Here is a 15,714-nt window from a genome sequence, read left to right as displayed (position 1 = left end):
TCGGATGGGAAGTTTACCATCAGTTTGTCCACCAGCGCCCTGTGGTATAGCATCATTCTCGAACCCCTTTCCTCTTCGGGAATGAGAGTAGAAAGGCTCTCCTTATACCGTGGGTCGAGCAGTGTGTACACCCAGTCATCCGGAGTGGCCAGAATGCGTGTAACGCGAGGGTCACGAGAAAGGCATCCTAACATAAAGTCACCCATGTGCGCCAGGGTTAATGTACGCAACACATGGCTGTCCTCTCTCGGAAGATCACTTTCAGGATCCTCCTCCTCCTCCTCTGGCCATACACGCTGAAAGGATGACAGGCAAGCAGCATGGGTACCCTCAGCAGTGGGCCAAGCTGTCTCTTCCCCCTCCTCCTCATGCTCCTCCCCCTCCTCCTCCTCCTTCTCCTCTGGTCATACACGCTGAAAGGATGACAGGCAAGCAGCATGTGTACCCTCAGCAGTGGGCCAAGCTGTCTCTTCCCCCTCCTCCTCATGCTCCTCCTCCTCCTCAACGCGCTGAGATATAGACATGAGGGTGCTCTGACTATCCAGCGACATACTGTCTTCCCCCGCCTCCGTTTCCGATTGCAAAGCGTCTGCCTTTATGCTTTGCAGGGAACTTCTCAAGAGGCATAGCAGAGGAATGGTGACGCTAATGATTGCAGCATCCCCGCTCAGCATCTGGGTAGACTCCTCAAAGTTTCCAAGGACCTGGCAGATGGCTGCCAACCAGGCCCACTCTTCTGTAAGGAATTGAGGAGGCTGACTCCCACTACGCCGCCCATGTTGGAGTTGGTATTCCGCAATAGCTCTACGCTGCTCATAGAGCCTGGCCAACATGTGGAGCGTAGAGTTCCACTGTGTGGGCACGTCGCACAGCAATCGGTGCACTGGCAGATGAAACCGATGTTGCAGGGTCCGCAGGGTGGCAGCGTCCGTCTTGGAGTTGCGGAAATGTGCGCAGAGCTGGCGCACCTTTCCGAGCAGGTATGACAAGTGTGGGTAGCTTTTCAGAAAGCGCTGAACCACCAAATTAAAGACATGGGCCAGGCATGGCACGTGCGTGAGGCTGCCGAGCTGTAGAGCCGCCACCAGGTTACGGCCGTTGTCACACACGACCATGCCCGGTTGGAGACTCAGCGGCACAAGAAAGCGGTCGGTCTGCTCTGTCAGACCCTGCAGCAGTTCGTGGGCTGTCTGACTCTTCTCTCCTAAGCTGAGTAGTTTCAGCACGGCCTGCTGACGCTTGCCCACCGCTGTGCTGCCGTGCCGCGCGACAGCGACTGCTGGCGACGTGCTGCTGCTGAGAAATCTTGATTGCGAGACAGAGGTTGCGTAGGAGGAGGAGGAGGAGGGTGGTTTAGTGGAGGAAGCATACACCACCGCAGATACCACCACCGAGCTGGGGCACGCAATTCGGGGGGTGGGTAGGACGTGAGCGGTCCCAGGCTCTGACTTTGTCCCAGCCTGCACTAAATTCACCCAATGTGCCATCAGGGAGATATAGTGGCCCTGCCCGCCTGTGCTTGTCCACGTGTCTGTTGTTAAGTGGACCTTGGCAGTAACCGCGTTGGTGAGGGCGCGTACAATGTTGCGGGAGACGTGGTCGTGCAGGCCTGGGACGGCACATCGGGAAAAGTAGTGGCGACTGGGAACCGAGTAGCGCGGGGCCGCCGCCGCAATCATGCTTTTGAAAGCCTCCGTTTCCACAAGCCTATACGGCAGCATCTCCAGGCTGATCAATTTGGCAATGTGCATGTTTAACGATTGAGCGTGCGGGTGCGTGGCGGCATACTTGCGCTCGCGCTCAAACAGTGGCGCTAGCGACGTCTGGACGCTGCGCTGAGAGACATTGCTGGATGGGGCCGAGGACAGCGGAGGTGAGGGTGTCGTGCATGCCAGGAGATGGTAGTGCCTGTGTCCTCAGAGGGGGGTTGGATCTCAGTGGCAGGTTGGGGCACAGGGCGAGAGGCAGTGGTGCAAACCGGAGGCGGTGAACGGCCTTCGTCCCACCTTGTGGGGTGCTTGGCCATCATATGCCTGCGCATGCTGGTGGTGCTGCCTCCCCAGCTGATCTTGGCGCGACAAAGGTTGCACACCACTGTTCGTCGATCGTCAGGCGTCTCGGTGAAAAACTGCCACACCGTAGAGCACCTTGACCTCTGCAGGGTGGCATGGCGCGAGGGGGCGCTTTGGGAAACAGTTGGTGGATTATTCGGTCTGGCCCTGCCTCTACCCCTGGGCACCGCACTGGCTCGGCCTGTGCCCACACCATGACTTGGGCCTACGCGTCCTCGCCCGCTTCCACGTCCTCTAGGCCTACCCCTACCCCTCAGCATGGTGTATTACCAGTAGTGCAGAAACAGAACGCTGTAATTAAATGTGCCGCTTATTGGCCTGTGGTTGGAGGCTGACTTCGCTTACGGAACCCCAGGAAATAATTTTGCGCAAGCCTGCTGTAACACTTAGCTGGCTGCGTATGAATTTGGAGAACTACTACACCCAGCACAGACCCAGAACACTGAGGACAGTCACAGGCAGCCCAGATAGATTTTTTCCCCCCAATTTTTTTGCAAAGGCCCACTGCCTATATTCAATCAATATGTCTTCTGTCCCTGCCTAAGCGCTTCTGGCCCTGGGGTATGTCACAGAACTGCAGAGTGTTGCACTGTGAACTGCAATACAGCGGTGATTTCACAGCCCAGACAGAGCCAGGAAATAATTTTTCGCAAGCCTGCTGTAACACTTAGCTGGCTGCGTATGGATTTGGAGAACTACTACACCCAGCACAGACCCAGAACACTGAGGACAGTCACAGGCAGCCCAAATAGATTTTTTTTCCCCCAATTTTTTGCAAAGGCCCACTGCCTATATTCAATCAATATGTCTTCTGTCCCTGCCTAAGCGCTTCTGGCCCTGGGGTATGTCACAGAACTGCAGAGTGTTGCACTGTGAACTGCAATGCAGCGGTGATTTCACAGCCCAGACAGAGCCAGGAAATAATTTTTTGCAAGCCTGCTGTAACACTTAGCTGGCTGCGTATGAATTTGTAGAACTACTACACCCAGCACAGACCCAGAACACTGAGGACAGTCACAGGCAGCCCAGATAGATTTTTTTCCCCCAATTTTTTTGCAAAGGCCCACTGCCTATATTCAATCAATATGTCTTCTGTCCCTGCCTAAGCGCTTCTGGCCCTGGAGTATTCCTGCAGGGCGCAATGCTCTGCACGGCCGATATACCAAAAAAAAAAAAAGTGCAACACTGCAAAAAGCAGCCTCCACAGTACTGCACACGGTTAGATGTGGCCCTAAGAAGGACCGTTGGGGTTCTTGAAGCCTAAAAGACTCCTAACACTCTCCCTATAGCAGCTCCAACAAGATAGCACTTTCCCTCCTCTATGTCAGAACGCATCTGTGGCGAACCGCGGGTGGGGCCGATTTTTATACTCGGGTGACACCTGATCTCGCCAGCCACTCACTGCAGGGGGGTGGTATAGGGCTTGAACGTTGCAGGGGGAAGTTGTAATGCCTTCCCTGTCTTTCATTTGGCCAGAAAAGCGCGCTAATGTCTCAGAGATGAAAGTGAAAGTAACCCAAACATCGCGTGGTACTCGTAACGAGTAACGAGCATCTCAAACACGCTAATACTCGAACGAGTATCAAGCTCGGACGAGTACGTTCGCTCATCTCTAGTCTTTATATATATATAGATAGATCAATGCATGTGCCAAATTTCAAGTTTCTATGACATCGGGTAGTGAGAGAATTAGATCACGCACCTAAAATATGGACGCTAATTCTTTTGCGCTTAGAATTGAATAATCGAGTTGGGACCCATTAACTTTTCCTATTTATTTATTTATTTTGTTTATAAAATTTTTATTAATTTTAAGAGTATAAGTTTACATATTATCATACAATGCACCATATATATGTTATACAGTGTTTTCAGTAAGTAACTTTGTTGTTGTAATTATTTAACATATTCTATGCAATTCGAACATAGGTTATAATTACTGATTTTTTAGTAACTTTCCGATCTTTTGCTTGTGAGTAACATCAACTTCTATAGCAAATTTCAAAGATCTTATAGGTCTAAGGGCTCTGTGGACCCGTTCGATGGTAATCGAGGCTGCTCTATGTGCCCCCAGGAGCTGCACAAAGATTTAAGCAGTGACCTTATGGAGGGTCTCTACCGCCCAGGATTCCGGGAGTCCCTTAAACCGCAGATTACATCTTCGATTTCGGTTTTCCAAATCTTCCTGGAGGATTAGTGCACGATTCAGGTGCTCATGTTGCTCTTTCAGTATGCTGGCAACAGCTAGGGCATGGGAGGTGACAGAGGCAGAGGTGGTTTCTAGGTCCTCTATTCTGCGGCCCATATGCTTAAAGTCCTCCTTTATTTCTGCAAGGTCTGCAATGAGGGGGCTCAGGGCACTCCTAATTAACTCCTTCATGAAGCCCTTTGACATGTTTTCAGTGTCCTCCTTGTCGATTAGGACTCCACCCCCCCCCCCTCCTTACTGAAGTTAGATGCAGCTCCCTGAGCCGGCGCCATCTTGGAGGACAGGTGCAGGGAGCGAGAACCCCGCTCTTTAAGGAAGCGCTGCATGCCCGTCTGTTTTTTGGAGGCTTTCGGCGTGCAGGGTTGCTCTCCCCCTCTGTCCTTTGCTATTCTCCTCATCTCCGCTGCCGTGGATGAAGCTAAGGGACCTTCCTGAGCGCTGTGCTGCGGGAGCTCCGGTCTCAAGCGGCTATGTTGCTCCGCGGTCAGCGATTCCAATCTCTTATTAAAAACGTAACCTTTATTAAATATTCAATTAAAAACTTGTGACGCACATACAAAAAACAAGAAAAAATTGATGCCTTTAGGTACACCTACATCAATATCGATAAAGGGAGGGCAACAGACAATCTTAGTTGGGTCAAGAAATCACACTAAGGGCTCCTTTCCACAGGCGAGGTAATCACACATTTTTACAGTGCAATGCGAGAGTGTGAGCTCTCTCAAGAAAGTCCCATACATGTTGTTCTATGACAACCTTTCCACCAGCGATGTTTAAGGGCAAGCTGCGATGCGAGGATTAAAAATCGCAGCAGGAGGATTGTTTCAGCGTTTTGCATTTTTCTGTCGCCCATACAGTGCAATGGCAAAACAGATTCTCGCATTGCAACGCAAAAGCTTGTGATTTTGCAGTGTTGCGATGTGATTTTAACATTGCGATTTTTTCGCAGCGATATCACTATCGCCAGTGGAAAGGAGCCCTAAGAGTGACTACCCACTAGTGTTTTTTTCTGCTGCAAATTCGTTGCGTTTTTTTTTCCAATTGTTAATGGGACTTTCTAATGTTAAAAACGCAAAGTTGCGTTGAGTTGCATTTTTAACATTAAGAAGTCCCATAGGCAACTGGTAAAAAAACCCGCAGTGAATTCGCAGCAGAAAAAAAACGCTAGTGGGTAGTCACCCTCAGTATAGCACTAGTAAAATGAGTATTTACCCACAATGGAATGGTAATGTGTAGAGATGAGCGAGCACCAAAATGCTCTGGTGATCGTTACTCAAGTCGAACTTTTCGTAATGCTCGAGAGCTCATTTCGAGTAACAAACCCCATTGAAATCATTCGGGGACACAAGCATTTTTCAAGGTGACCGATGCTCCGCATAGGGGAGGTTGTGTGAATCACCTGAAAACATCAGAAAGTCATGGAACTACCACAAAAACGGATAGGGAACGGCAGGGGTAGCATGCATGGCTGCATCTGAGGCTCCCAGGTCACATTATTAAGCCAAATTTGGGGCAAGAGCCTGGCGGTCACCCCCCTAACAATTTACTTGGGACAGACCATAAGCAGCAAGGCACACGTGCTGTCACATCTTAGCCAAGTACCACACTAGCTGCAACCAAGGCCAATCACCACCGCGGGTGACACCACTGCCTTTTCTCCAGGGTTACATGCTGGCATTGCTGTCCAATCCCCCACATGAGCCAGCGTCCACAGTGCACACAAAATTTTTCCTGCGCAGCGTTCAGCGGCCCTCATTCTACACACTCACTTGATAGCCACACCACCTCCATGTCTATTTATAAGTGCGTCTTGGATGAGGAGGAACCGGAGACACAAATTAACGTACGGTCATTATTCTAATACCATGCCACCTGCGTCACAAAATTGTGAGGAGCCGCAAACGTGTGCATAAAGGGGACTCAGATGCCAGTGCGTCTACACATTTCCACAATGCAGCAGCGCATACTAACACCAAAGATTGGTTTAAAGCAGGAGGTGTCGCAAAAGTAGCCACCGCAGGTATACAGTGACCCTGTGAAAGTCTCGGATAACTGTGGTAGCATGAAACACCAGAAATAATACATGCCAACCAGCACTGACCCCCAGGGATACATGTGTTTATCACACCTAAACCAATCCGTCTCTTTATTACTCAGGGCATTATACGTCAGAAGACATCCAAAAACAGGCAGTGTACAATGAGTTGACCTGTTATACAGACGGGATGCTTGCGAAAGCCTAGTGTGCACTACTAGGCACAACAAATGTGGGCATAAAGCGGACTCAGATGCTAGCACTGCTGTGAACGTCTCATTAAATCATTTATGGTTCTTTTGATTGGTCCAAACCAGTGTCTCAGATAACTGTGGTAACACGAGAGCAAATACATGTCGACCAGCACTGATCCCCAGACCCCAAAGAGGAGGAGGTGGCATAATAAGCCTGAGAAACCGTGACCGAGGTAGGACCCGCAATCCTCTGTGTGGGAAGCATGTGAGCGAACCCAGGGTCAGACTTGGACCAGCCTCCACCTGGTTGACCCAATGTGCCGTCAATTATGGTTCCTTTCATCGCTTCAAAGACTGCATGGACCACGAAGAAATTCCACTGCCCAAACCTAGCACAGTTGTAACCCGCCCAGGACCTTGGCCTCTGCCCACACCCTCAACTAACGTGGGCATAAAGCGGACTTGGATACTATTACTGCTGTGAACGTCTCATTAATTCAGTTACGCTTCTTTTGATTGGTCCAAACCAGTATCTCAGATAACTGTGGTAATATGAGAGCAATTACATGTCGACCAGCGCTGATCCCCAGACCCCAAGCAGGAGGAGGAGGTGGCATAATTAGCCCGAGAAACCGTGACCAAGGTAGGATTAGCAATCCTCTGTGTGGGAAGCATGTGAGCAGGCCCAGGGCCAGACTCAGTCCCAGCCTCCACCTTGTGTGACCCAATGTGCCGTCACTTACGGTTCCTTTCATCGCTCCAAAGACTGGATGAACCACGAAGAAATTCCACAGGCCAAACCTTTTTTTTAAACAATCTTTTTTATTTATTTCAGATTAAAGGAGAACAGCATTACAATATAGTGCAAACGTGGATAATTATGCAGTTGAAAGGTAATTACGGTTGGCCACACAGGGCGTCTAGTACAGAGCATACATAAGGTTACATAGACTAATAAGACAAGTAAATTGGAACCAAAGCAATATTCCCATTAGTCTGTGCTGCCGTGTGTGTGATGCCATTCGGACATTTAGAACACATAGGTGTGAGTGCTATTGATATTGTGTGTCAGAGAAATCTTTCGGTTTGCAAATAAGGAGTGGGTGGAAGATTGTTGACTTAAACAAAGAAGAATAACATCGAATACTGTAAAGTATAAAATAACGTAATGACGAGATGTCAGGTTTTGTGCTGAGAGAGGTGATCAGGGTTGGGGTTTAGTGGTGAACAGGTTTTGAAGTGTGAAGCCAGATCCTTATTGGGTTGCTGAGAAATAGTGGATCCAAGGGTTTCAAACTGTCAGAAAGCTCTCCCTGTTTGCTGTCTTCCAAGCTACCAGTTCCTCAAATCTGTAGATCTGGGAGACTTTGTCTCTCCAGAGGTCTAGGGTGGGGGTCGACTTTTCTCTCCATAGGAGGGGGATAATTAGTTTAGCTGCTAATAGGAGTATTGTCGGTAAGTGTTTCTTAAAAGGTGTGAATTGTGGAGTGGGTTTCCACATGAGGACCTCTTCTGGGGTAAAAGTATATGAAGTTTTGCATATTTTATTTATTTGGTCGGTAATTTGTTCCCAAAAGGGTTTTATAGCAGGGCATTGCCACCAGATGTGTAGTAGAGACCCTCAGTCGGCTTAACATCTCCAGCAATTATTGTTTGGTGATAGGTTTGCTTTGTATAGGGAGTCAGGTGTTTTATACCATCTAGAGAGAATTTTAAAAGAATTTTCTTGGATTCGGACACACCTGGAGAATCCATGTGAGTTACTGAGAATTTTCTGGGTCTCTCTTTTGTTTAGGGAGATTTTTAGTTCGTTTTCCCATTCTCTAATGAACCAGGGTTTTTCTGGGGCTTGGTTAAGTAACAGGCCCTTATACAAGAGGGTCATATTTTTCTTTGGAAGGGGTGTAAAGGATAGATAGGCTTCAAACCAGAGGGGGTCTCTTGTTCTGCTACAGAATATTGTTTGAAATCTTTTAATGGAGTTGTATATGTCTTGACTTTCTATGAAGTTGACTGGTTTGTCTGGGATTAATTTTTTGATTTGGGATGGGTTAGTAAATCGGCTATTTTTTAGTACCTCGGCTATAGTCATTGAGCTGAAGTGTGTCCAGGCTCCGGTCACCTCCATTGGTTTGTTTGTTAATATTGCTGGGATTAACGAGGCTGGAGTCATTGTGGGTAATTTTGCTTGAGGTTCTGAGATGGATCGCAGGGAGCGGACTACCTTAATGGTACCCTTTGTGGTCGGGCTGAGATTTGAGAATGTGGTTGCGAGAGGGCCGGTTGACCAGAGATGATATTGATCTTTAGGCTGTAGGACGTTTTTTTCTAGTTTTGTGTCTGGTGGGTTTTTGTCCTGGTTAGATAATGATAGCCATCTGGCTAAGTGTATGGCCTTGTAGTAGAGTAGAACGTTGGGGAGGTTGAAGCCACCTTGCGTTTTTTTCTGAGTTAGATAAGAGAGAGCTAAGCGAGGTTTACGTTTATTCCAAATGAAAAGACTAAAAGCTTGGTTAAGTTTAGTGAAGAGCCATAGTGGTATTTCTATTGGTACTGTCTGTAAGGTGTAAAGAATGTAGGGGAGGATGTAGGTAGAGATTAAGTTTTTCCTGCCCATCCAAGAGAGGTATGGTACGTTTAATTGCTGGAGTTGGGAGTGGACTTTCCTAAGGAGAGGGACATAATTGGCTTTGAATAGGTGAGATGGATTTGAGGTTAATATGATACCTAGGTGTTTTAAACCTGAGGAGGGCCATATGATGGGGTGTTGTTTTTTGAGTGTGTTTATTATGTTGTTTGGGGATGAAATGTTTAGGGCTTCAAACCTGCTGTAATTTACTTTAAAGTTTGAAATTTTCCTGAATAGTTCGAATATTTCTAAGGTTTTCGGGAGTGCTTCTTTAGGGTTGGACATTAAGATGAGTAGGTCATCTGCGAATGCAGCTGTGGTGTGGATGTTGTTTCTTACTTTTAGTCCTTTGATGTCTGGAGTTTGTCTGATCTTTTGTAGTAGGGTTTCCATAACTAGTATAAAAAGAGTTGGCGACAATGGACAGCCCTGCCTAGTGCCGTTATTGATAGGGAAGGGGTTCGATAGTGAGCCATTTACCCGTATTCTGACTGATGGTTTAAAGTATAGTGTTAAAATCGCTGTTATAAATTGTGTCGGAAAGCCAAATTTGGTTAGTGTGTGGGTCATAAAAGTTCACCTCACTCTATCAAATGCCTTTTCGGCGTCAGTGCTAAGTAGAGTGAGTGGGAGTCCGTTGAATTTGGCATAGTGGATCGCGTTGATAATGCGTGTTGTATTGAATTTACCTTCTCGGCCTGGGACGAATCCCGTTTGATCTGGGTGAATGAGTCTGGAGATTACTGGGGCAATGCGTTATGCAATGAGTTTTGCCCACCATTTGAGGTCTGTGTTTAATAATGAAATAGGGCGATAGTTGCCGCAGATTTCTGAGTCTTTGCCCTCTTTTGGGATTAAGGTGATAAAGGCCTCGAGTGCTTGTTTAGGGAGTTCTGCACCTTGAAGTAGTGAGTTGCACAGGTTCGTGAAATGTGGTAGAAGGGTCTTCGAGAATTTTTTATAATAGAGAGTTGGGAGGCCGTCTGGGCCGGGGCTTTTTCCGGTGGGGATGGAAGATAGGGTGTTGAGTACCTCCGATGGAGTGAATGGGCGCAGCAATTGGGAGCGCTCTTCTTCATTTAACATAGGAAGATTAAGAGAGTTGAGGAAGGAGATTATTTCTGCTGATTCTGTGTTCTGTTGGATGCCAGTGGTAGGGTTATTTAGGTTATACAGGGATGTGTAATATTTTTCGAATTCTTTTGCTATTTCTGCTGTGGAGGTAGCTATGTTGCCAGAGGGAGATTTTATTTTGTAGACAAAGGCTTTTTCGTTTTGTTTTTTGATTAGGTTTGACATGAGCTTGGAGCCTTTGTCTCCATGCGAATAAATTTTATATCTGGAAATAAGGTGTGCTTTTGCTGTCTTTATATTCAATGTGTTCCTCAGCTTAATCCTGGCATGTTTTAATTCGCTTAGGGCTTTGTGATCCTGTGAGTGTTTGTGTGATAATTCTAGGTTAGAAATTTGGGTCAGTAGGTCATTAATCTCTTTTTCTTTTTGTTTCTTTAATTTTGTGCTGAGGGCTATTAGTTCACCTCTAACAAAGGCTTTGTGTGTTTCCCACAAAATCGGTTGTGATTAGAGATGAGCGAGCGTACTTGTCCGAGCTTGATGCTCGTTTGAGTATTAGGGTACTCGAGATGCTCGTTACTCGAGACGAGCACCACGCGGCGTTCGAGTCACTTCCATTTTCTTCCCAGAAAATTTTGCGCCGTTTTCTGGCCAATAGAAACACAGGGAAGGCATTACAACTTCCTCCTGTGAAGTTCCAGCCCTATCCCACCCCCCCTGCAGTGAGTGGCTGGGGAGATCAGGTGACACCCGAGTATATAAACTGGGGCCGGCCGCGGCTCACCACAGATGCACGCTGAGAGACATTAGGGAAAGTGCCGTCCTGCTGTAGCTGCTATAGGGAGAGTGTTAGGCTGTTATCTTCGTCTTCAAGAATCCCAACCATCCTTATTAGGGCCACATCTGACCGTGTGCAGTACTGTTGAGGCTGCTTTTAGCAGTTTTGCAAATTTATTTATTTTTTGTATATCGGGCGTGCAGACCATAGCGTCCTCAGTCTGCAGTCATTTTACTGAGTATAGGGGCAGTACTGTTGAGGCAGGGACAGTCGTACAGGGAAAGAGATATACTGGCTATATAGGCAGTGGGCTTTTTCAAAAAAATTGGAAAAAAAAATCTTTGGGCTGCCTGTGACCGTGTTCAGTTTACTGCGTGTCTGCTGGGGGTAGTAGTCGCTCATTAATACGCAGCTAGGTGTTACTGCAGCCTTGCGCATAATTTTTTCTGGCTGCACTGTGCTTTCAATAACCACAGTCATCCTCCAACAGGGAAATCCATATACAGGCTATATAGGCAGTGGGCTTCTTCCCAAAAATTGGAAAAAAATACTATATTTGGGCTGCCTGTGACCGTCTTCAGTTTACTGCGTGTCTGCTGGGGGTAGTAGTCGCTCATTAATACCCAGCCTTGCGCATAATTTTTTCTGGCTGCACTGTGCTTTCAATAACCACAGTCATCCTCCAACAGGGAAATCCATATACAGGCTATATAGGCAGTGGGCTTTTTCCCAAAAATTGGAAAAAAATACTATATTTGGGCTGCCTGTGACTGTCTTCAGTTTACTGCGTGTCTGCTGGGGGTAGTAGTCGCTCATTATTACCCAGCTAAGCCTGTGACCGTCTACAGTTTACTGCGTGTCTGCTGGGGGTAGTAGTCGCTCATTATTACCCAGCCAAGCCTGTGACCGTGTACAGTTTACTGCGTGTGTGCTGGGGGTAGTAGTCGCTCATAATTACCCAGCTAAGCGTTACAGCAGGCTTGCGCATAATTGTTTCCTGGCTCTGCTGTGTCGGTTACATGATCGCCGTCATCCCACCAGAGGGAAAGAGTATACATATATATGCTGCATACGGTGTCTGTCTGGTTTTTCACCTCACCATTTAAAAAAATTGAAGCAAAATAGTTAAGGCCTACCACTGGCCTTTGGCCACTTGACTGGTTCTGCGCTGTGAATTCCAGTAGCTCAGTCATACGCACCTAGGTCTCACTACAGACTTGCGCATAATTGTTTCCTGGCTCTGCTGTGCGTTCCGTAAGCGAAGTCAGCCTCCAACCACAGGCCAATAAGCGGCACATTTAATTACAGCATTCTGTTTCTGCTCTACTCGTAATACACCGTGCTGAGGGGTAGGGGTAGGCCTAGAGGACGTGGACGTGGACGCGGGTGAGGGCACGGAGGCCCAAGTCAGGGTGTGGGCACAGGCCGAGCTCCTGGTCCAGGTGTATCGCAGCCGACTGCTGCGGGATTAGGAGAGAGGCAAGTTTCTGGGGTCCCCAGATTCATCTCACAATTAATGGGTTGTGGGAGATATCCTATATGTATTTTATGTATTTTTGTAAACTGTGAAGATGCTATGTTGTGTTTCCAGTCTGAACCACTGGGGGAAGGGAACATCACCCCCCCCCCCACCTCCACAAGAATTTAAGGATCGTCCATAAAACTGGTCAAACCGGTTCTAACTGGCAAAAACATATCTAGGAATGCTTTGTCTTGGTCAAGCAGAGAGGAGAAACAGGATGTTCTTCTCATGAGACCAAATTCAAGAATGAACTGAGCGTGCTCACTGAAGTTCCTCCCAGATGGATGACATCACAAGCTACTTCACAAATACCTCCCTCTGAGAACGACCAATCGGCATGCTAAATAATGTAACTGTGTCATAAATTGCCTGACTTCCTGTGTTGAAACTTATTTAAAGGGGTTGTCCCGCGAAAGCAAGTGGGGTTATACACTTCTGTATGGCCATATTAATGCACTTTGTAATGTACATTGTGCAATAATTATGAGCCATACAGAAGTTATCAGAAGTTATTCACTTTCCTGTTCCATTGCTAGCGTCCTCGTCTCCATGGTGCCGTCTAATTTTCAGCGTCTAATCGCCGGATTAGACGCGCTTGCGCAGTCCTGTCTTCTTCTTTTCTGAATGGGGCCGCTCGTGCCGGAGAGCGGCTCCTTGTAGCTCTGCCCCGTCTTGTGCCGATTCCAGCCAATCAGGAGGCTGGAATCGGCAATGGACCGCACAGAAGACCTGTGGTCCACCGAGGGAGAAGATCCCGGCGGCCATCTTCACCAGGTAAGTAAGAAGTCACCGGAGCGCGGGGATTCAGGTAAGCACTATCCCGTTTTCTTTTTTAACCCCTGCATTGGGTTTGTCTCGCTCCGAACGGGGGGGCTATTGAAAAAAAAACCCCGTTTTGGCGCGGGACAACCCCTTTAGGTTTTACCCACGCTTAATAAAGCTAGAGACTCTTTTGGGACACATGATGTAGACGTGTGGTCTTTGAAAGGCTCTCCAGGCCTGTACATCACATATTATTTAATTTGGAACACACAGTATATCTGAAATAGCGAATTTTGCGCTAACATAATTTGGAGGCACTGCTGGGATAATGAAGATACAGAGATATGAAGATATTTCATCGTTATCCGGACACAAGGGGACTTCGAAGCAGAGACGGACAGGTAATGAGCTCAAACAAGGTAATAAGCTATTCTTCTACCTGTACCATCTCTCCCTCTCTGCTATGATCCGCCCCAGGCCGGGTGAGTTGAAATATGATAAGTCTGTATCAAAAGAACAATGAAGTAGATATACTGTGTGGTTTTTATGTTGTCTGTGAAGTAATGTCCTGAGTGTAAGAAGGTGTGAGCTATGGGGGGTTATATTGTCTCTGTAGTAGTGAATGGTGTGAACAGACTGTGCAGGTTAATAAGGAACAAAGAATGTGTAGGAGAACTTGTTAAAAGAAAGTAAAAAGGAAAGTTGATGTAAGCAATTTTAGCTGAAGGTTATAGTAGTGATTAAAGTTGCTGGTTAAAAACAGAGTAGTCTGTCCATGCGGTGAGCAACATGTGGCTGATGAGGTCTCCCTTTGTTATGTGGGGGGAGGGGTGCACATGGAATGCTTTCATTTGCCATGTTGGCATACGTCAACTCAAAGGATTTTGGCTTGGAGTAATAGGTTCCAGACAGCAGAGAGACCTGTCTGATGGAAGAGTGAGCCGGCCGAGATACCTATCCAACTGTAGTGGGCCCAACAAGTTTTTGAGGACTAGTGCCAAAAGTAAAAGTTTGTGCTACGAGTTGTGGGATGAGAGAATCTCAATAATAATAGGATTTTTCCAATTACGACATAAAAGAGCAGGGTCGAAACTGTAAGTGCTTATTAGTGAGGTAAGCCAAACCTGCGTCGTGAGGTGTGGGAAAAATCAAAGACTCGCAAGCAAATTCAATGAGATGATGTTTGTAAAAAAAACTAAAAAAAACAAACAACTGGACACACAAAATGGGTGAAGGAAAAAGCAAGTCAATGAGTTAAGGAAAGGTAGAAGGGTTAACAATGAATGGTGATAATGGTTGCTATCTGAAGTGGTGAATATAAGTATGTGGGTGGAAATGGGCATAAGTTGTATTGTGTTTGTCATTGGATAGCCTATTCTGGACAAAATATGTAAAAACCGCGGTACATAAGAGTTTTTCTTATATATATATATATATATATATATATATATACTTTGTTCAATATGGGAAGTTCTATGAACAGTAAATACAATCCCAGTTTCTACTTCACAGGAGATACTTATCTGTCTGTGTATGAGTGAATGAAAACCCCAGTGTGTGTGAATTTGTGTGTATAAATGGAAGGGCCCGTACGAGAGTTAGATTGTGTTATATGGTGTGTATACTGTCCAGTGGCTAGAAATGAAATGAGGAAAGATGACCAAACACTGAGCCAGACCACAGGGGGTGTAGCTAGGTGATGTAAGGAGATGGGAGGGAAGAACAATAAGAAGAGGTCTTGCTCCACCCTCAACACAGACCAGCCTAGGAGAGAAGTGTGTCTCCATTTAAGTTGATGTTGGTATAGATATGTATATTGTGGTAATGTATCGAGGGAAGGTCACTCTTAGACTCCATGTTAAGTCTCTCACTTGAACAAATGTAGGTGACCAAAGGAGGGGCATCTAATTTTATTCCTGAGACTAGTTGTGTGAGATAATAGTGAAGGATTGCCGCAGTATATATATATACATATAGGTTCTTGGAGTATGTGGAGATTTAAAAATATTGAGTTGTATTTTATTTTGAATATCATTGAAAAGATACTAAAATGAGAAAATTGTGTACTTGAAACACCCGATAAGTACTTTAGTCAAATTAATAACAAAAGTTCTATTTTAGAGTGTATCTCATTGTCAATTAACAACAGTATTTTACGTGAAGATTCTTACATTTGAAGGAAAAATAAGTAAATTTTTGACGCCAGAAATTGAGTATATCCCAAATGGCATCAGGGATACCAGTCCCTTAGTAAACCAGTAGTTAACCATCATTGGTGCAGTTGTTATGGTTGTAGTTTGTAATAACAATATTTCCTCTCTGGTTTGCAGTATGTTTTCGTACAGGTACCAGAGATGGTGTGGGGCCCCCTAACGACATGCTCCCTTAAGGGGTCATAAAATACTGCATAGAGCACAAACTAAGCATCTTTCAGCTTCC

This window comes from Eleutherodactylus coqui, chromosome 2 (genome assembly GCF_035609145.1).
Source record: "Eleutherodactylus coqui strain aEleCoq1 chromosome 2, aEleCoq1.hap1, whole genome shotgun sequence".
Classification (NCBI taxonomy): Eukaryota; Metazoa; Chordata; class Amphibia; order Anura; family Eleutherodactylidae; genus Eleutherodactylus; species Eleutherodactylus coqui.
This window is presented reverse-complemented; position numbering follows the sequence as displayed.